The sequence below is a fragment of the Sturnira hondurensis genome, unplaced genomic scaffold, assembly GCF_014824575.4.
Source record: "Sturnira hondurensis isolate 20B ecotype Veracruz unplaced genomic scaffold, ASM1482457v3 Scaffold0004998, whole genome shotgun sequence".
NCBI lineage: Eukaryota > Metazoa > Chordata > Mammalia > Chiroptera > Phyllostomidae > Sturnira > Sturnira hondurensis.
The window spans coordinates 7859544-7880922 of record NW_028077629.1 but is presented as its reverse complement, the minus strand read 5'-3'; the positions used below and the strand labels follow the sequence as shown (position 1 = coordinate 7880922).

The 21379-nt window shown below is 41.0% G+C and overlaps 1 long non-coding RNA gene and 1 pseudogene across 1 annotated transcript in view; both read left to right on the top strand.

Moving 5' to 3' along the window:
- LOC118987067 (uncharacterized) overlaps positions 1-13714 on the top strand; it is a 54397-nt gene extending 40683 nt beyond the window's left edge. The window contains exon 3 of the long non-coding RNA XR_005066507.1: positions 13515-13714. This is a non-coding gene — a long non-coding RNA (uncharacterized LOC118987067). The remainder of the gene's footprint in view (positions 1-13514) is intronic.
- A 3683-nt stretch (positions 13715-17397) lies between these two features.
- On the top strand, positions 17398-20377 carry LOC118987097 (60S ribosomal protein L4-like; annotated as a pseudogene).
- Positions 20378-21379: the final 1002 nt, after the last annotated feature.

Below are 21379 nucleotides of genomic sequence, written 5' to 3'. Positions count from 1 at the left end.
CTCTCCAAGCACCTCAACCCCAAGTGTTTTCAATCGGAGCCTTTAGATTTTATCTCCCAGTGCTGTGGCCCTGGGTTGCAAGGTCTGTCTCGCTGCCCATTTTTGCCTGGGGCTGCCTTGCATGCCTTGCTGGGTCTGCTCATTTCCTCCCTGTGCCCAGGGTCTGCCAACTGCCTCCTGTGCACCAGGGTCTGCCAGCCACTGCTTTTTCCTGCAGCAACCCCTCTCCTCTGGCCCCGCCCCTCTTACTGGTCTGGATGAATGGTTCGTTGTCGGACTGCCGTACAGTTCAATTTTCTGTCAGTTCTGGTTGTTTTTTTTTTGTTTCGAAATTTCTGTTGTCCTTAATTTTGGTTGTGGGAGGAGGCACAGTGTGTCTACCTACGCCTCTATCTTGGCCGGAAGTCCCTCTTCTTAAGTATATTTTATTGACTATTCTATTACAGTTGTCCCATTGTCCCATTTTTTCCTCTTTGCCCCGTCCACCCTGGAACCTTCCTCCCTCCAACAATTCCCCCCTCTTAGTTCATGTCCATGGGGCATGCATATAAGTTCTTTGGCTTCTCCATTTCCTATTCTATTCTTAACCTCCCACTGCCTGTTTTGTTCCTACCAAATATGCTTCTTTTAGTCCCAGCACCTTTCTCCCTATTATCCCTCTTCTTTTTCCCAGCTGATAACCCTCTAATTGATTTCCATACCTATGAATCTGATCCTGCTCTGGTTTTTTGCTTAGTTTGTTTTTGTTTTATTTTAGGTTTAGGTGTTGATATTTATGAGTTTGTTGCCATTTTAATGTTCTCAATTTTGATCTTTTATTTTCTTAAATAAGTCCCTTCAACTTTTCATGTAATAATGGCTTGGTGATAATGAATTCTTTTAGCTTTACCTTATATGGGGAGCACTTTATCTGCCCTTCCATTCTGAATGACAGCTTTTCTGGATAGAGTAATCTTGGATGTAGGTCCTTGCTTTTCATTACTTTGAATACTTCTTGCCAGCCTCTTCTTGCCTGCAAAGTTTCTTTTGAGAAATCAGCTGATAGTCTTATGGGAACTCCTTGGTAGGTAACTGTCTCCTTTTTTCTTGCTGCTTTTATGATTCTCTCTTTATCTTTAACCTTTGGCATTTTGGTTATGATGTGTCTTTGTGTTGCCCTCTTTGGGTCCAACTTGTTCAGGAATCTCTGTGCTTCCTGGACTTTTATGTCCATTTCCTTCGCCACATTAGAGAACTTTTCTTTCATTATTTTTTCAAATAAGTTTTCAGTTTCTTGCTCTCTCTTTTCTCCTTCTAGCATCCTTCTGATTCAGATGTTGGCACTTTTGGAGATGTCCCAGCGTCTTTTTATACATTCTTCATTTTTTAAAAATTCTTGTTTATTCTTTCTGTTCTGGTTTAATGTTTATTTCTTTCTTTTGTTCCAAATCACTGATTTGAATCCCAGCTTCCCTTTTTTCACTGTTGCTTCCCTGTAGATTTTTATTTATTTCACTTAGTGTAACATTCACTCCTTCCCTTATGTTTTTGCCATACTCATTGAGGTCTCTGAGCATCCTGATCACCAGTATGTTGAACTCTGCATCTAATAAGTTGTCTATCTCTTTCCTTTAGTTCTTTTTCTGGGGTTTTGCTCTGTTCTTTCATTTGAGCCATATTTCTTTGTCACCTTATTTTGGCAGCCTCCCTGTGTTTGTTTCTGTGTTTGCTGCTTAGACTCCCCATCTTAGCACACCTGTTAAATTTGATGGGGTATTTACAGCCTTAGGTATTTGCCGGGGAAGGGCAACCCACTTCAGGGCTTTGTGGCTCTGTGGCTCTGTGTGAAGGGAAGGGTCAGAGAGGGGACAGTGCCACTGCCTAGCTGCTGGAGGTTTGCCTGGCACTCACCCTGTTTCCATTCACTTCACCCACATCCCATATGTGATTGTTGCCCTTCCAGTTGTTTCCCTGGTGGTGAATCCCAGAGTGGGTGGGTTTGCCTACATTCTAAGTTCACATGGTCCCTTCAAACAGATGCTCCTGAGAAATTAGCAGTTTCTTCCACCATCCCAACCCCCACTAGTTTTTATAGCCAGAAGTTGTGGGGCTTGATCTTCCTTGTGCTAGAACCTTGGGCTGTGCAGTTGGGAACTGGGATTGCTCATTCCCAAGGAGCCCCTCCCATGTTTTACCTACCACCCATGAGTGTGGGACTGCCTGTTTCACCTCTGCCACTGTCACCTCTCGCCACCTCTCCGAGCCACACTGCCTCTACACCCATTTCCACATCTCTGCTCCTCCTACCCATCTGGATGAATGTGGCTTCTTTAAATCCTTGGTTGTTGGACTTCTATACAGTTCGATTTTCTGGCAGTTCTGGGTGTTTTTTGTTTTGAGGTTAGTTGTAATTCTTCTTGTGGTTATGCCAGGAGGCGAATCATGTCTGCTCACATCTCCCTCTTGACTACAAGTCTCAATATTCTCCTTTAAACCAGGAAGTTATGACTGCATTAAATAGGCATTTCATATTTTGAAAGCGTGATGATGTCTCTCAGGTGAAATAGTGGCATGTACAAAGTGTTTCTTGTCCCACTTTTGACCAGCCTTAATAAGTGGTTTCTTTAATCCAAACCTTCTTAACTATAAAATAAATATTAAATGGTGATAATAGTAGTTCCTTCCTTATAAAGTTGACATGGTAATATGAGACGTGTGAAATACTGATGATTGAACAGGCCATTCTCTTAAGTCACTGTCCTGAATCATCCCTCTATTGTGTACAATGAGGCATTCAATAAGTATTTATTGAAATGAAATAAACGTTTTAAAAATCTTGAATTGCTAAGAAATTCCATCTATTTATTTTTATTATTTTTACTGTTTACTTATTATTATTTTTATAAGTAGTAAACTATTTATAATGTCATTTTGCCATTTTAACCATTTTAAGTGTTTGATTCGGTGGCAGTACTCACATTCACGATGTAATGTAACCATCATCACTCTATTTCCAAAACATTTCATCACTCCAAACAGAAACTGTGTAATCGTTAAGAAGTAACTCATCCAGGTTTTTTTTTTTTAATGTGAGGATCACTTCTTAATTGGGGGGAATCCCTCCTTTCTTGTGGTAGTAGCTTAACTTTGAGTACCCCAAGAGAGAAAATAGTGTACTTAAATCCCCAAAATAGCATAGATGACTCTCTTAAATAAATTTGCATTTTAATCACAGAACACAACAAATCTTTGAAGTGTGTGGGAAATTATTTTTCATTCAGCTAGAAACAGGATCTAGCACAAACATTGCAAAACTGCTGCCATGTTTGTGAATATACAGGGGATAGCAAAAATCAGTTTGCAGTTGTGAGTACATGAGACACAGAGTTTATTCTTGTATTGTTTACAAGAATAATTATTGTATTATTTTCTGTAAGAACAATTGTTAACCTACTTTTGTCCCACCCTGTATATGAACTTTTAAATGTGTTCTACCTTTTAAACAGTTTAAATTCATAAGGCTAATTATTTCCTTTTGAAGGGAAGAGAGGAACTAGCATTAACTAGCATCCTCGGGTTCCAGCAGGGACTCGTATCTCATCTCACTCTTTACTATAAACACGAATAAGGATGAAACTACTTATGTGATACCACTGTGATCCTTCATGATAATTTTCCTGGAGACTGCACAGCTGACCATTTTGTGATGTAAGCATGGACAAAGCAGAGGCACCTGTGTCCCTCTCCTGTTTAACTGACCAAAGTGTGTGTGCATTCTGCCACTAGTGCAATTGTCTCTATAAGCAAGACCTTGGGGGGCGGGGGGTGGGGGAACCCAGACCAGCGCAATATTAAGAACTTCCTAATCAATGGCACACTTCAAAGAAGTTCAGATATGTACATAGAGGTGGTAGAACTTTTATTTCAAGGTTTATTCTAGACCAAGTAAAGCTGACCTAGCAAGTAAAAGTTTAAGGATAATTAACCATATATTCAAAATAAATGACAATGATTCTAAGGAGCAGCTTGGATCTGCTGGGGGGAAAAAGGAAGGTAAGACATGGATCCTATCCTCCAGGGGCTGACATCAAGGTTAGGCTGACCAGACTTACACACGTGACCTAACAATGGTGCTGGCTGGATGCCACATTGGTTCAGGCTCTAGGTAGTAGGAGAAAAGAGAGCCCAGTGTAGAAGAAGCAGATTGTGGATATAGGCTCCTTATTTCCTATTGTTCTAGACCTGTGACTGACTTGGCTAAGGTGACCGAGTGAAGTCTTAGCAAAGCTCAGATTAACTAGGCTCAAGCTCTCATAATTTTTATTTATTTCAGAACAATAAACACTAGGTAGGTCCTTTCTTAAGAAGTAACCGAAGCCTCTTTTCTAATGAGGCAAATGTAAGTGACTCCAATTTAGAGAAGATACATTGCTTTTCTAATAGAACATAACACGCTTTAATTTTCAAATTTCCTCTTGTATTTTATGTTTCATGTAACATGTAATTTTATGCTGTTAAATATAATATTAATGCAACAGTAATTCAACATAGGGAAAAAGGAAAGGGAAGAAAAGGAGGTTGGAAGGAAGGAAGGAAAGAAGGGAGAAAATAAGTTAGAACCTAAATATTTACTATAAGGTTAAATAAAATGTAGCATGTGTATATAATGGAATATTATGAAATACTTTAAGAGAATGAAATAGAAACATATGTACTGTCTTGAAAAAAAGAAACATCTTCAAGACATATTCATTGTGAAAAGCAAATTTCTGATTAAAACAGAGTGTATAAAAGTTAAAAGACATGCACAGAGACAGACATGCACACACTCTATCACACAATAAACTGTATTTTTATATGTACCCATCTATGTATCCAATCCCGCAGAAGAACCTCTGGAAAGAGGTCATTTCTGGAAAGACATGACCGCAAATGGCAGCAATCTCTGGGAAATATGGGATAAGGAGGTAGGAATGCTGTGCTGAAAATATACATCTCTAATGTTTAAAGACTTCTTAACTTGCATTTATATGTGTACTTTCCATTTCTCTCAGAATAAAAGCCAAAGACCATCACGATCAGTATATTGCACCCCTACTTCTCTGATCTCACTTTCCCCTTTGCTGATTCTAATGTAGCTGGACCATCTCCTTCCTGTATTTCAAATACACATACATTGACCTACCTCATGGCCTTTGCATTGGCTGTCCCCTTTTGCCCAGATACTCATTCCTATGTGGCTTATTTCCTCACTTCCTTCTATTTTTTTTCAAATCATAACTGCTCAGTGAGGCCTCCAAACTTAAAATTGCTGTTCCTCCCACTAGCATTCTTGATCTGCCTCATTTTATTTTGGTTGGCAGCACTTATCACCTGCTAACACATGATGTGATTTTCTTATTTATTGGGTTTTTATTTGCTTTCTTCATTGCTATATCCTTAGTCCCTAGAATTGCACCTCATATACCAGTAGTTCCTTGATAAAGTGTGTTAATCAATTCACAATTATTCATAAGAATATACTCATATATTTTTCTATACATGAATTTTAGGAATCACAGATAACCACCAATCTCACAAACTGAAAAAAAAATTATAAAAAGTGCGAGTAAAATGTTTGAGGAGTTCCTAGGCTCTGTGAAACAAGATTTGAAAACGTATGGCTCAAAGCTAGATTTAAGACAGAATATACAGGAAATAACTTACTGAACGGAAGCCCTTCTGTTGATTTAGGCACACTCTCCAACAATGCACAATATCTTTCCCTGGAATGTCTGTTTTTTCAAACAACTAGGAATAAATCAACCATTCCTAGGAACCTCTGTGAAATCCTCAGCTATTTTTTAAAGAGGAAAAGGGCCAGTGAAGGGCTCTTACATGTTATAAGGTCAGCACTGTGGCAAAGGTGAAGAGTTGCAACAGGAATCATGTTTATTAATTTTTTGAGGTCTTCTTGATTTCTTTCAAAAATGCAAATCCTTAAAGATGTAGATGGAATTTAATCTCATCTGACTGAGCAGAAATCAAACTCTTTCAAACAGGAAAGTAAAGGTTTTAAATAGCAGCTTCAGCACCTGCTTCAGCACTTACGAACAGCGAAGTCCTTCCACGGGAGATGACTGTTACCCAGTGCAGTAGCATGGACGCAGGGAGGATGCACGCCCCCCCCCCCGGCCCACGACGAATTAACAAAGTGGGAGGTAGGGAAAGAATACTTTCGTGAATAATGCTTATTTACAACGTGCCCTTTCATAGACTATAACCTTTATGAAAAGTGGGGCATTATCTGTACTCTGGTGCCTCAGGCAAATATTTTGCCAGTCCTACTTCCCCCCAACACTGACCATTCCTCAGCACTCCAAGAGGCAGTAGCAGAGAGCATTTCTTAGCTTAACCATCAGAAAATTACGGAAGGGCCTTTTCCAGTACCCCAGTCTTGTTTCATTTCCAGACTATGCTGGTTTCTAATGGAGTCTCCAAAATTCTCTGAAATGAATCAAATTTCTGATCATCTATTTCTATGTTCCAACTTGTAGAAAAATTGCTCCAAAATCTCTTTAACACTTAAAAGAAACTCCAAGTCTTAGTAATTGTTTACTAAGGAGTAAACACTCCGTGGTTGATGTTTTTATTGTATAGATTCACAATGATTATAAGTTCCTCAGTACTTGAAGTTTGGGTTTCTCATTTTGCCAACTATATTATAAATTTCTGAGATAAGGGCCACATGTTAGCCTTTTGTAGTCCAAAAGCATGGTGCTCTTCACATGGTAATTGCTTAATCAAGGTTTTATAGTCAGCATTATAAACCAAGTGATGACATAAACCAAGCCTATAAATGTTACTTCAAAAAAATCATACTTGTGGCAGAACTTTGAAATGCTGAGTCCACTTCAATGGCTGCTTCAGAATTTTAAAAACCAAGCACCGCAACAGAAATTAATAACTATGACAAATTTTTCTTGTTTAACTCTTCATACATGTCATGTGCAAAGCTCTAAGAGAGGGGGGCTCAAATCAAAGCAAGTATTTTACTGGGCAGACCAACCTCAGCCTTCTTTATTGCCTGGCAGGTTTGTGTGGCTGGTGCTTGTTAATGTTCTGAGAAATCTAGGTGCAGGAAGTTTATGGCTGGTGCCTAGATTAGCTCCGTAGAGAAGAGAGACTCGTAGACGCACAGCACTGCTTGAGTCTTCTTTTGAAGATCTAGACAAATAGTAAATTTTGTATATTTACGTAATTATTCATTTGTATGTTTCTGTGTGCCCTCTGTGGCAGAGAAGGCAAGGGAAGTGGCATGAACAAGGAGAGATTTAAAAACAATAAAAAATTAGAAACAATTGATGTGCCCTGCAAGAGAAGCATGTGACATAGCTGTGGCATATGATACCGCAGTCGCAAACATCTGCACGGTCATGGTCTAGCCCAGGGGTGTCAAACTCATTTTCACCTGGGCCACATGAGCTTCGAGGTTGCTTTCAAAGGGCCGAATGTAATTTTAGGACTGTATAAATGTAACTACTCCTTAACAGTTAAGTGAGAGCTGGGCACTGCCACTGGGTAGACACAAGGTGACATCAGGGCTGGATAAAATAAGGCGGTGAGCTGGATTGCGCCCATGGGCCTTGTGTTTGCCACCCATGGTCCATATTGATGCACAGCATATGCACTGTCTGGGGAGGAGAAAAACATTTGCTCCACTCTTAGGTATAGTTCCTGGGAACCTGTGAATTAACCTGATAGATTAACAAGAGAAAAAAATGTTTATTCCCATTGAAGTAGCTAGAAGCTAGTGGTTAAATTTTGAGGCATATCCACCTAGCTTAGTAGGGAAGAAAAGGGAGTGAAAAAAGGCTACTGCAAGAAGAACAAAGAGCTTTCTATAGGAAAGACAAGTGGGTTTTTAGAAGAAAAAAACTGGAGATAAGAAGGCTTGTGATAATATTTGTTTATGAATATGTGAGTGATCTTTTCCATCTTCTTCATGGCCATGAGACTCCCCCAGAGATGGATTTGTGGTAGGTTTACTACTACTCTCTCAGTAACACAGCTATTTGTATTCTCCCTACAATTCCTCTTTTTGGAAGGGTGTACCCTCAAGTTTTAAAATAAGGCCCAGTGTTACAGACCGCTCTGCCTAGTTCTAGGAATTGTATCTCTACCCCTGTGGCTAAGGGTGAGGGACGACTTCTGGAATGCAAGCGCAGGAGACAAAGCTTGTCTCTGGTAGCAAACGCTGCCTCAGTTTCTTCTCCCTGCCTCCAAATGACCTGTAAGACCCCTCACAGCAGGGGGCAACCTAAGCTAGACTCGATCACTTGGGAGGCCTTCCTGGAAGGACTGGGGGTGCTGCAACAAAGAGGGAGCAATGGACTCCTGCCACCCCACCCCACCTCGAGGCCCCATGTCCTCTGGGAAAAGTGCTTCCTGGCTCTAATCCCCTTAAGCCTGAATACCTGATGGGGTAGGGTGCAGCTCCTTGCCTTGCTAGAGTGTGTCCTAGGGAAAAATCTGGCATCACAAAGACTTCTTGATAAACCTGTGAAATCTGCTCTGCTAAGAGTACTTTCATTCATATGTTAAGGATTGAGCAGGAAACCCTAAAACTCTGTTCCTGACAGACTCTGACTCAGACTAAGCCCTCAGATTTCTTTGAAATGTTATCTACTGTTTGATCATTGCTGCCCTGTATTCCTGTGTATTACAACCAAATAAAAGGCCCTGGAGGAGGAGGCTCGAGGCCTTTTTCTCCTCAGAGAAACTGGCTGCTGCTGGTCTTTTTCCCCAGAGAAACTGGCCACTGCTCACAGCCTTTTTGCTCTGGGAAAATGGCCACTTCTCCTCCCTAAGCAAATCACATCGTGTCTCAGTCATATTTACTCTCACCTGTGGCCCTTGGGGGGACTTGCAAGGAACGTCACCCCCACAGCTCAGAAATGAGATAATTTTCTTTTATTCTAAGTATGTCATTTATGCAGTCCTAATTTTTTTGAATGCCTACTATGTTCCAGACCCTGTGCTATTAGGGTTATTTAGAAAAAAGACCTAGTCTGTGCTTTCAAGGAATTTATAACTTAAGGGGGAAGAAAGGGAGGGAAACAAAGAGTTATGATACGGGGTGATTAGTGATGGAACAGAAGTAAGTATTGGGTAACCCTGGCCATGTAGCTCAATTGGCTAGAGAATTATCCCTATAAACCAAGGTCATGGTTTTGATCCCCTGTCAGGGCACATACAAGAATCAAGAAATGAATGTATAAACAAGTGGAACAACAAATCAATGTTTCTCTCCCTCTCTTTCTTCCCCCATTCTTCTTTCTCTCTAAACTTAATAAATAAATTTAAAAAGTGAGGATTGGATGTCATAGGAAAAAATAGAAGGGAAACTCAATCCAAACTGGAAGAGTCTCGGAACAAATATCGAAGAGGAAATGACATCTGAATTTTGAAGTTAACCAGAGAAAGAAGTGGGGAGGTATGTTAACAGGGGAGAGAAACATGTACACACATTGGGATAAAGCTTAGGGATGCAAATGGAAGAAATGCTCGAGTGGCAGGAAGTAGACCACAAACTAACAGTCTCTTACCCAACGCTAAAGATTTTTGACTTATCTGAGAGCCTAGATTGACGAAATGGAAACATGAGCATGCAGTGACTGGGATGTGAGAATGGACAAGAGTGACCCTAAAGGCAGAGAAATCAGCTGGCAAGCTACAGTGTCGGCATAATCTGTGGAAAAGGCAGCAAAGAAAGAGCAGAGGAGATAAGTTACAGACATGAAGGAGGAAAGGGGTCTGAGTGGGAGGAGGGGGCATTCATCAAGTCATGTGAATTAAAAAGAATAGATTTGGGTGGGAATTCCATTTTGGACATATTGAAGGTGAGGTGCTGTCTTGCAGCCTGCCAAGGCCAGGCAGGTTCACTTGGGATTCAGGCAGACAGAAGAAAAATCACGAAGCTGTGGGGATGCTGGACATGCCTTTATTCAAGGTGGGTGATCCATGCATCTGCAAGCAGCATGTCCCCAGTGGGGAGCCCCTGCCTGCCCCTTACATACCAAATACAGACAAAGCCCGTAGGGAGCCAGAATACATTGTGTAACATAGTGAGATTCTGTGACCCACTCAATGTTATGGGAGCTGTTTATTGGACCCAGTCTCAAGGCTATGAGAATGCAGCTTATCTTAGTTTCCCAGACATCTGGGTGACAGAGCCAGACTGCCTCTGTTTACCCTACAGGTGCCCACAGGATCTCTGAGCAGACATTTCCAGTCTATGTCTGGATATTTACATTTGGATATTAAAGAGAAAACTGAGCCAGGAGTACAGTTGGAAGTTACCAATATATAGGTCATGGGGATGTACTGGTTTGCACAATGAGAATGCACACTGAGGAAAGAGCTGAGGTAGACCTGGGAACACCAACAACCAAAGGTCAAGAGACTGAGAAGCAGCTGCTGGACATTTAGAAAGAAAACCATAAAGGTATTGGGAGAGGAGACTATTTCAATGAGGGGAATATCCAGGAATGTTGAGTTCTTGAAGAAAGGTCAAATAAGATTAAAATTTAAAAAGAATCACTGTGCTCACTGAGGTCACTATGGACCTTTGAGATGGATATTTCATCAGTGTGGTGGAGTCAGATGGCAGAGTTCTGTGAATGGAGGAGTGAATGAGAGATGGGGAAATCGGAACCACAAATGTAGTCAGGAACATAGTGTACGTTTGGTTAGCTTTTCTATTTTGTCTTGGTCTTGGACTTAGTCTTGTGTGCTTATTTTGCTACGTTCTCTTCTTTTTCCCCACACATTTTCCAATTATTCCATTTTATCTGGTTTTCAGTGAATAACTACAGAATTCTCAGGTTCCTTCCAGAGTATTTTTTCCCTATCTAATTATTAATGTATACAAACCTACGAACCTATCTGACTTCCAAAGCGGAAAATAACTAAGTTAAAGTTGAAATAGGGCTGGGTTCTAAGCCACAGCCAGCATCCTTAGGCAGTTGCTTTTTACAAAGTTTTTGTGACATTAATTGAAGTGACTTTGGTTAATAAAATTGTATGGATTTTGAGTGCACAATTCTATGATATATCATCTGTATATACATTGTGTGCTCACCACCTAAAGTCAACTCATTTGTATCATTATATATTTTACCCCTTTACCCTTTACTAACCTTCACCCCCTTAACTCCAGTACCTACCATACTATTCTCTGTTTCTACCAGTCTTTGTTTTTCTTGTTTTTTCATGTGTTACTTTCAGTTTTATATTCCACATATGAGTGAAATCATATGGTTCTTAACTTTTTCTGCCTGATTTATTTCAGTTAGCATGATATTCTCAAGGTCCACCCAAGTGTTGCAAATGGCAGTATTTCATCTTTTCTTCTGGCTGAGCGGTATTCCACTGTATACATGCACTGCATGTTCTTCATCCAATCACTTATCAAAGGATCTTTGGTTGTTTCCATGTCTTGGCTACCATGACTAATGCTGCAATAAAAACAAGGGTGCGTATGTCTTTACAAATAAATCTTTTCAAATGTTTTGGTGAATACCCAGAAGAGAGTTGCTGTGTCATATAGTAACTCTATTCTTAATTTTTTTAGGCACTGCCATAATTTTTCCATAGTGGCTATACCAGTTGGCACCTTTACCAGCAGTGAGTGAGGGTTTCTTTTTCTTCACAACTTCTCCAACACTTGTTATAATACTGTTGGTAATAACCATTCTAACAGGTGTGAGGAATTATCTCACTGTAGTTTCAATTTGCATTTCCCTAATAGCTAGTGAAGCTGAGTATCTTTTCATAAATCTGTTGGTCATTTGTATGTCTTCTTGGAAAAATATCTGTTCAGATTCTCTGCCTATTTTTAAATTGGATTATTTGTTTGGTGTTGAGTTGTATGAGTTCTTTGTAGAGTTTAGTTATTAATCCCCTTGTCAGAATTGTTGTTTGCAAATATCTTCTCCCATTTGGTTGATAAGCTTTTTTGTTTTATTGTCAGTTCATTCTGCTCTGCAGAAGCTTTTATTTTGATATGGTTCCACTCATTTATTTTTGCCTTTGCTTTCAGTACTTTTAGGATCAAATTCATAAAATTTTCTCTAAAACCATGATCCATAAGTTTAGTGCCTCTTTTATCTTCTATATAATTTATTATTTCAGGATTTATATTTAGGTCTTTGATCTATTTGGGGTTAATTTTTTTATATGGGGAGGAAAAACAGTCTACCAGTAGTTTCATTCTTTTGCATGTGGCTTTCTGATTTTCCAGCACCATTTACTGAAGAGGCCTTCTTTTCTCCATTGTAGGTTTGTTGGCTCCTTTATCAAAAATTATTTGCCCAGCTATGATCAGTGTGGGTCAGTTGGTTGGGTGTCAGTCATCAGTTCAACTCGCAGTCAGGGCACATGCCTAAGTGGTAGGTTCTGTTGTGTATGAGAGGCAACTAATTGATGCTTTTCTCTCTTTCATGGATGTTTTTCTCCCTCTCTTTCTCCTTCCCTTCCCCTCTCTCTAAAAATAAATGAATAAAATCTTTATAAACATTATTTGTCCATGTATGTGTGGTTTTATTTTGGGGCTCTCAATCCTGTTCCCTTAGTCTGTGTCTGTTTTCCTGACAATACTATGCTATTTTGATTATGAACACTTTGTAGTGTAACTTTAAGTCAGGGAGTGTGATAGCTCAGGCTTCATTTGTTTTTTCCCCCACAGGATTGCTTTGGCTATCCAGAGTCTTTTGTGATTCCATACAAATTTGATGATTTTTTTTGGTTCTATTTACTTAAAAAAATGTTATTGGGATTTTCATGGGGATTGCATTAAATCTGTATATTGCTTTGGGTAATATGGACATTTTAAGTATGTTGGTTCTTCCAGTCCATCAATACAAAATATCTTTTCATTTCATTGTATCTTTTGTAATCTCTTTTAATAATGCTTTGTAGTTTGCAGTATATAGGTTCTTCATATCCTTTGTTAAGTTTATTCCTAGGTATTTTATTATTTTGGTTGCAATTGCAAAAGATTGTTGGGGTTTTTTTTTCAGTTCTTTTCCCAAAATTTCACTGTTAGTATCTAGGAATGCAGTGGATTTTGTATCCTGCAACTTTACTGTATTTGCTTATTGTTCCTAATAGTTTTTTGTAGAGTCTTTAACGTTTTCTAATTAAAAATGGCATCTGCAAAAAGTGACACTTTTACTTCTTCCTTCCCAAGTTGGATGACTTTTATTTCTTTCTCTTCTCTGATTGCTCTGGCTAGGACTTCTATTACTATGTTGAATAAGAGTGGTTAAAAGTGGACATACTTGTCTTATTCCTGAACTTAGATGAAAAGTGTTTAGTTTTTCACCGTTGGTTATGATATTAGCTGAGGATTTGTCATATATGCCTTTATTACATTGAGGTACTTTTCTTCTATATCCATTTTATTGAGTGTTTTAATCATAAATAGATGCCACATATTATCAAATGCTTTTTCTGCATCTATTAATAAGATTACATGATTTTGCTCTCACCAGAGAGAAATTCAGCTGGAGCCCAAGTGATTCATGAAGGGGAGGAAATCATGTCTGGTAAAGCCTTGAAAAAGCTGCCCTGAGACACTGTCCGACCGAAAGAGCACTTCATAAACTTGAGGAATCTGTTTAAACTTCTTTCATTCGGGACTTCCGCCAAGATGGAGGTGTAGGTGGAAACACTGCCTCCTCTCACAACCAAGTTTAAAGTCAACAAAGTTTCAGTAATAAAAACACAGCCAAAACACAGAAAATTGAACTATACAGAAGTCTGACAATAATGAACTGTTCAACCAGACTGGTAAGAGGGCCAGAGCCAGCAGCAGAGCAGGTCGGGCAGGAAAGATCTCCCGAACCAGACATGCAGGCAGCCGTGGACGGATCCCAGGTGTGGGGTAGCAACAGGTGGACCCAGTGAGGGCGCAAGGTAGCAGGATGACGGTCACACATTCGCATGCAGATAAACCAGCGAAGGAGTGAGCAGTGAGACAGACCGCACAGGCCCCAGTGGTGGGAAGCAGCAGAGGAGACCACCGTTGCCCCTCTCTGACCCTGCCTCCACATACAGTGTCACAACACAGCGGCTGAGTTGCCCTGACATGGTGAACACCTAGGGCTCCGCTCCTCGTACGTAACAGGTGTGAACAGACTGAAACATGGCTCAAGAACTCAAAGCCCCGAAGCCGATAACTCTAAGTGACCAAGAAATAGCCAAACTATCAGACGCACAGTTCAAAATACTGGTGATCAGGATGCTCACAGAACTGGTTGACTTTAGTCACAAATTAGAGGAACAAATGAAGGCTAAACTAATTGAAATGAAGGGAAATGCACAGGAAACCAATAGTGATGGAAAGGAAAATGGGACTCAAATCAAGGGAGTGGACCAGAAGGAAGAAAAAAATGACCAAACAGAAAAACATGAAGAAACAAGAATTCAAAAAAAAATGAGGAGAAGTTTAGGAATCTCCAGGACATCTTTAAATGCTCCAATATCCAAATTATAGGGGTACCAGAAGGGGAAGAGAAAGAGCAAGTGGAAAACTTATTTGAACAATTAATAAAGGAGAACCTCCCCAATCTGGCAAAGGAAATAGACTTCCAGAAAGTTTAGGAAGCTCAGAGAGTCCCAAAGAAGTTGGACCCAAGAAGGAACACACCAAGGCACATCATAATTCCACTAACCAAAATTGGAATGAAGGAGAGAATCCTAGGAGCAGCAAGAGATAAGAGGACAGTCACCTACAAAGGAGTTCCCATCAGACTGTCAGCTGATTTCTCAAAAGAGACCTTACAGGCAAGAAGGGGCTGGAAGGAAGTATTCCAAGTCATGGAATCCAAAGACCTACAACCAAGATTGCTCTATCCAGCAAAGCTTTCATCTAGAATGGAAGGGCAGATAAAGTGCTTCTCAGATAAGGTCAAATTCAAGGAGTTCATCATCACCAAGCCCTTATTATATGAAATGTTAAAGGGACTTATCTAAGAAAAAGAAGATAAAAAATATGAACAGTGAAAGGACAGCAAACTCACAGTTATTAACAACCACACCTAAAACAAAAGCAAACCAAGAGGACAGCTAGATCAGGAGCAGAACCATAGAAATGAAGAACACATGGAGGGTTAGCAACAGGGGAGTGGGAGGAGGAGAAGGGGGGAGAAGGTACAGAAAATAAGTAGCATAGATGGTAGGTAGAAAATAGACAGGGGGAGGGCAAGAATAGTATGGGAAATATAGAATCTAAAGAACTTGAGACACGTGAACATAAACTGAAGGGAGGAATGGTGGGGGAAGGGTGTGCAGGGTGGAGGGGAATGAAGGAGGGGAATAGAACAACTGTAATGGTATAATCAATAAAATATATTTTAAGAAAAAGATTACATGATTTTATCCTTTATTGTGTTGATGTGGTATATTACATTGATCAATTTGTGTGTGTTGAACCAGCCTTATGCCCCTGGAAGGAACCCCATTTGATCATGATGCATTATTTTTTTAAGATATTTGATTTGCTAGTATTTCATTTTTGCATCTGTATTTATCAGGGATATTGGTCTGGTGTGTGTGTGTGTGTCCGTGTGTGTGTGTGTGTGTGTGTGTGTGTGTGTATTATCCTTGCCAGGTTTTGGTATCAGGCCTATCTTAGCTTCATAAAATGTGTTAGGAAGTATTGCCTCTTCTTCATTTCTTTAATCTTCACCTGAGAACATCCTTATTGATTTTAAGAGACAGGAGAAGGGAGGGAGAGGTGGAGACAGAGAAATATCAATGTTAGAAAGAAACACCGACCAGTTGACTCTCTTACATGCCTCAGCTGGGACAGAACCCACAACTTAGGCATGTGCCCTGACCAGGTATCGAACCTACAACCTTTTCGTTTATGGGATGACACTCCAACCAACTGAGCCACACTGGCCAGGTATATCTTTAATTTTTTGAAAGTGTTTGAGAAGGATAGATATCAGATCTTTGAATGTTTAGTAGAATTCACTAGTAAAATCATCTGGTCCTGGACTTTTACTTTTGGGGAGGGTTTCAATGGTTGTTTCAATTTCCTCTCTGTTGATTGGTCTATTTAGATTTTGCAGTTCCTCATGATTCAGTGTAGGAAGGTTATATATTTCAAGGAACTTATCCACTTGTTCTAAGTTATTTAATTTTGTGGCCTATAGTCTTTGTTTTCCAGTATGATCCCTTTGCACTTCTGTGATGTCTGTAGTAACATCTCTTTCATACCTGATTTTGTTCCTATGTGGGTAGTTTCTTTTTATATTTTGTATCTGCAGGAATTTTGGTCTGTACAGAAATCGTCTCAAACTAGCCATGGGTCGGAATTGAGACTCTGCTGAATAGAGGCAGCTTTTTTCTCCACTTCTCTGCCCCTTCCTGGGGAAGAATTTTCTCTGCATACTAAAAAGTTTGCACATTATCTAGAAATGGCCATGCCAGTTTGACATGACCTCTCAACCCTAGCTCCTCCTAGGAGACAGCTAGAGAGCCTGACCATCATTCTGCGTGGACTTTAAAAAAATCTGATAGGTTGTTGACTAGCTAAGGGTTGGCTCTATTCAAGATTATGTCCAAACAGCAAGAAGTACCAGTTGATACAAGCATGGCCACCCAGGCCAAACAGTTAAGCAAGAGCAATGCATAGAGCGAAGTTCCAGAGAATGAGGGTTTGAGCTGGACATAAGCCCCTAAAGGATCTTGAACACATCTCTCCCTCCTTTCAGTCTTATCTGCAAAGTGGATGCTGTGTTGTGCTGCCCAGAACCTACCTTCAGGACTGCCAGGAGACAGCTCCCATCTGCCACCCTCTCCAGCTATTTCCCCGGGTGGAAGAGCCTGCTTGCCAACCGTTATGGCCTCTTGCCAGAGTCAGTATGAATCCAACAACTGATTGGTGTTGAGTTAAGAAGGTCTGTTTCCCAAAGTCCACCAGCAAGTGCTAGGAGGAGGCCACCAGTGAGCGAGTTTGGTGTTGGAGGCAGGTTTCTGTCCCAGTCTGGCACATTCGCAACCAGGGAAAAGACATGGGAAAAAGAAGGAACGAGAAAAGAAAACAATAGAGAAAGGGGGAGGGAAAAGGCAACTAGCTGTCTGGCATTTGACAATGGATTGAAAGAATACAGTTCTCTGGTGCCAAAGGTCTGGCTCTCTCACAGTTGCCAAACAAGTGAAGGGTGCATCTGGCGTCTAGGGTGTGGGGACCAGGGTAGGAGGGAGGGTGTGAGGCCCCAGATCAGCCCACCAGATTCTGAGAGCAAGGAGGGCACTGGTCCTACGACACTAGTGGCTTTATCTGCCTCACCTGTGGAAGCAGAGCACCTGGGCAAAGCCCTCTCTTCCTGGTGTGGGTGCTTCTGGTCAAAAAAGGAAGAAACCATGAATCCTAGTCAGCAGCCACCACCAGCCAGATGCCCCCCAACCCCCAGGGACAAGGCACCAGAGTGCATCTCTCTCAGCGCTTGTGTGCCACTGGAAGAAGGCCTTGTAAATGTGGAAAACTATTCACCCACATCTCCAGTTTCATTCAACTCCAGAGCTACACTGGCAGAAAGCCCTGTGAGTGTACCAAACACAGGCCATTCTTTGGCCAAAGCTCCAGCCTTAATGTACAGAGTTCACCCTAGAGAAAGCCTTATAACTGTAGTGACTGTGGAAAATCCTTTAGCCAAAGCTCCTGCCTCATTAACCTTCAAAGCGTTCACACTGAACAGAGACCTTATGAGTACAGTGAATGTAGGAAAGCCTTCAGCCTAAGGTCTCACCTTACCTGGCACCGGGAAGTTCACAGGGAGAAAAACCATAGACGTGCAGGGCATGTGCTGTTCCCTTGTTCACTATGAAATTAGAGGAGAGCCTCTGTGAGGGAGACATCTTCCTGAAGTAGAACCTTACACCTGAACATGCACAACAGGGAGATTCCCCCACGTTCCAGTCATGCAAGCTTCTGGAACTGCATTGCACAGTGTCTAAGCTGTCCGGGGCTCCTGCCAAAATTATGTCACTGCTGGCTTCTATGATGCAAGTCATCTCAGCCCTCCCACCTGATAGGTCCCCATAACTTTTGAATAAGGGCCTGGCATTTTTATTTTGCATAAAATATGCAAGTAGTCTTGCCTTTGGCCATCTGCCTTCTAAGACATGACTTGAGTCTCCTAGTCTTTGTCTAAGACATGACTTGAGTCTCCTAGTCTTTGAAAGAACTTACTTTTGACATTCAACCAAAGGCTGTTACTTCACTGGTTACATTGGTTGCCACCAAACCTCTTTGCTTCACCTGCCCAGGTGAACACTGCTGTGTTCTGGTATAACTTTCCTGTGCCTGCACAAAACTCCTCCAGGGAGATAATCAGTCACTACCTTCCCCAAGCCCTGCAAGGCCCAAACTAGTGTCACTGCAGACAGAGGCAGTAAGTTCTCAGTAAATGCTTGTCATTGATAGGCTGATTCACTGGGCTTTCGTAAGTGATCATCTGACCTCGAACTATTTAAAGTAGCTATTCTGCATCCATTCATTCCCACTTGCTCCCCAGTTATGCTCATTTGGCTTGGACATAATTTAGTTCTCTATCATAGTTCATTTAGGTGACATATGCTCAGTTACTACCCCTAAGATGTTTATCCACCCACAAAGTTAGAGTTTCTGAATCATGTCTATAACTTTTTCATGTCCAGCAGAGATCCTTCTGTGGAAGGATGTTAGTAGATGTTTGACAGTCGTGACTTGGTTTCGCTTTTGCTAATATGTAAAGGAGGAATGGTAGAATAGAAGGGACAGACTGAAGTCAAAGGTGTCCGGATTAGATCTTGCCATTATCAGCTGCTCAAAGGTTCTCTTTCCTCATCAATAAAAACAATAATCATAAAGCCTCCCTGGCTTTTCCTGGGAGCCCCCAGGGTGAGAGGAGTACAGCCTCCTCTCCACACCATCGCACGTGCTTGCCCACTGGTGTCAGCGCACTCTGAAAAGGGGGAATCGTCTGGCAGAAATGTCACTTTTCCTGCTGTGTTCTAGGCTCCCATTTGACAAGATATTGGGAACTATGTCCACACCAACTTATGCAAAAACAATAGACAGTCCTGTGTTATCAATGAGTTGGCGTATCATCAAACCACTGCTGAGTCTTGGGTACTGGTAGAGCTGGTTTGAAATCCCAGAGTTCAAGGTGGTGGGACTCATCCTTCCAGCCAGGGTACTTTTGGAAATGCATCCTGGGGGCCTCATGTTTGCACCAACCAAAACCTGATGCTGTTGGCACCACAGAGTGAACTCAGCACAGAAGTGATACACCCTCTGCTCTGCTCGGCTGCCCCAGCTGAACCAGCACTGGTCATGTCTAAAGGTCATTGTATTGAGTAAGTTCCTGAACATCCTTTGGTGGTTGAACATAAAGTTGAAGGCTATAGGGAAATCAAGGAGGCTGTTTTGCTTCTTAAGAAACTTAAGACCTGGAACGATACCACAAAGATCTATGGCTCTCAGTGAATGAGAGCTGGCAAGAGCAAAATGAGAAACTGTCATCATACCCAGCACGTGGGACCTGGTACCACCTATGTAACGAGGGCAATAGTATCATCAAAGCCTTCAGAAGCATCCTTGGAATTACTCTGGTTGACATAAGCAAGTTGAGCATTCTGCAGCTTGCCTGTAGTGGGCACGTGGGCCATGTCTGCATTTGGACTGAAAGTGCTTTCGAAAGTGCTATTGGTGATCTGTGCAGCCCTTGGCAAAGAGCTGCTTCCCACCAGAGTAACTACAACTTTTGCGTGCTCATAATGCTCAGTACCAACCTTGGCAGGATCTCGAAAAGCCCAGGGATCCAAAGAGCCCTCCTAGTACCACACAGTTAGATTCACTGCAGAATCCTGAATAAGCATTCTCTAGGCTCAGGGTGGATAAAGCAGCAGCAGCAGCACTACAAGCCAAATCAAATAAGAGGTTCCGCACAAGAAGCCCATGGAAGAGAAGGAAGGAAAGAAGGTTGCTGATGGTACAAAGCAGAAGCCTTTGGTGGGAAAAAAGCCTGCAGTTACCAAAAAACCAGTGGTTGAGAAGCCAGCAGAAATCTACCACAGAATAAAAGAAGCCTGATGCATAAACTTAAATTTGTTTATTTCATAAAGGTCAAATCACTTTGGACAGCTAATTCTGAATAACAATGTGATCAGAGTCAGTGAGAAACATGTAAAAAAAAGCTTCCCTTTTTTTGTGAACAATGAAATAATATATGCAAAGGAGCAGAGCCTGAGACCCTTGGTGTTCACTGTCCCCTCCATCTTCTAAAGAAGCAACGTCAGTCGTTCCTGTAGCACTGCTCTTCCACATTTGGTTCAGAAAGATTCTGAACCTTATTTACATAACTCATTTCCTCTGATGTACCAACAAATATTTTGGAAGAAAGATATTTTATGACTCTTTACAAAGGCCTGATTGGCTAAGGAAGCACAAACAGGTACGATCATTCCTTCACCGTAAGATACTACAGTTAGCTTACTGTTTAAGATCTAATACCCATTTCCCCACTAAGAAAACTAATTCGATGCTTTAAGTTACTCATTCAACAAGCATTAATGATTAATGACTCAACAAGCATTTTCTTCTGATTGCTAAACATGCAGGTATGGAGTTTGAACAAAACAGGACAGATCTCTGCTGCTGCGGTTTGAAGGGACGCGATCTAGAAGAGAGCCTCATGCCAGCGCACTGCAGCCACTGCGTTTTATTCAGCCAGACACAAGATCAAAACTTGTTTGTCAAATGAATAATGTCAAGTTCTGCAGTATCGCTATCAAACACTTGTTTCTAATTTTTAATGCATGGATAGGCTACAGTGAAATACACAACAGGCTAAATAAGGTAGAAATCATCATGAACATTTTCCTCTGATGTACCAACAAATATTTTGGAAGAAGAAAAAGAGACAAGTGTTGTTTTAGATTAAATCAAAAAGATTTGAATAGATAGTACACTTTTTCAAAGATTCTTCACATTAATTTTGCAGACACCTAGAATTTGTCCACTAAAAGAAATTTCCAGGCATTCATTGACTCTTATACAGTCACATAATTAATGTTGGCAGGTCCCGAGGCCAAATAAGCAGTTCAATTTTGAAGTGTTTAATGCACAGACTTTATTACAACTGTGTTTGTACACTGAGACATGTGATTTTAGTCTGTTCAGTCACTCAATACATACATTTAAAACAATGCTCAAAGCAGCAATTACCCCCAGCTCACTATAGGAAGTGCTATATACCCAAGTAGCACTTTGGTAAATTATAAAACAAATGTGAACCAGGACACTTCAGCAGAGAATAAATTAATTTTGGACATATCACGCTGCTCTCTGATGTACTGGAAG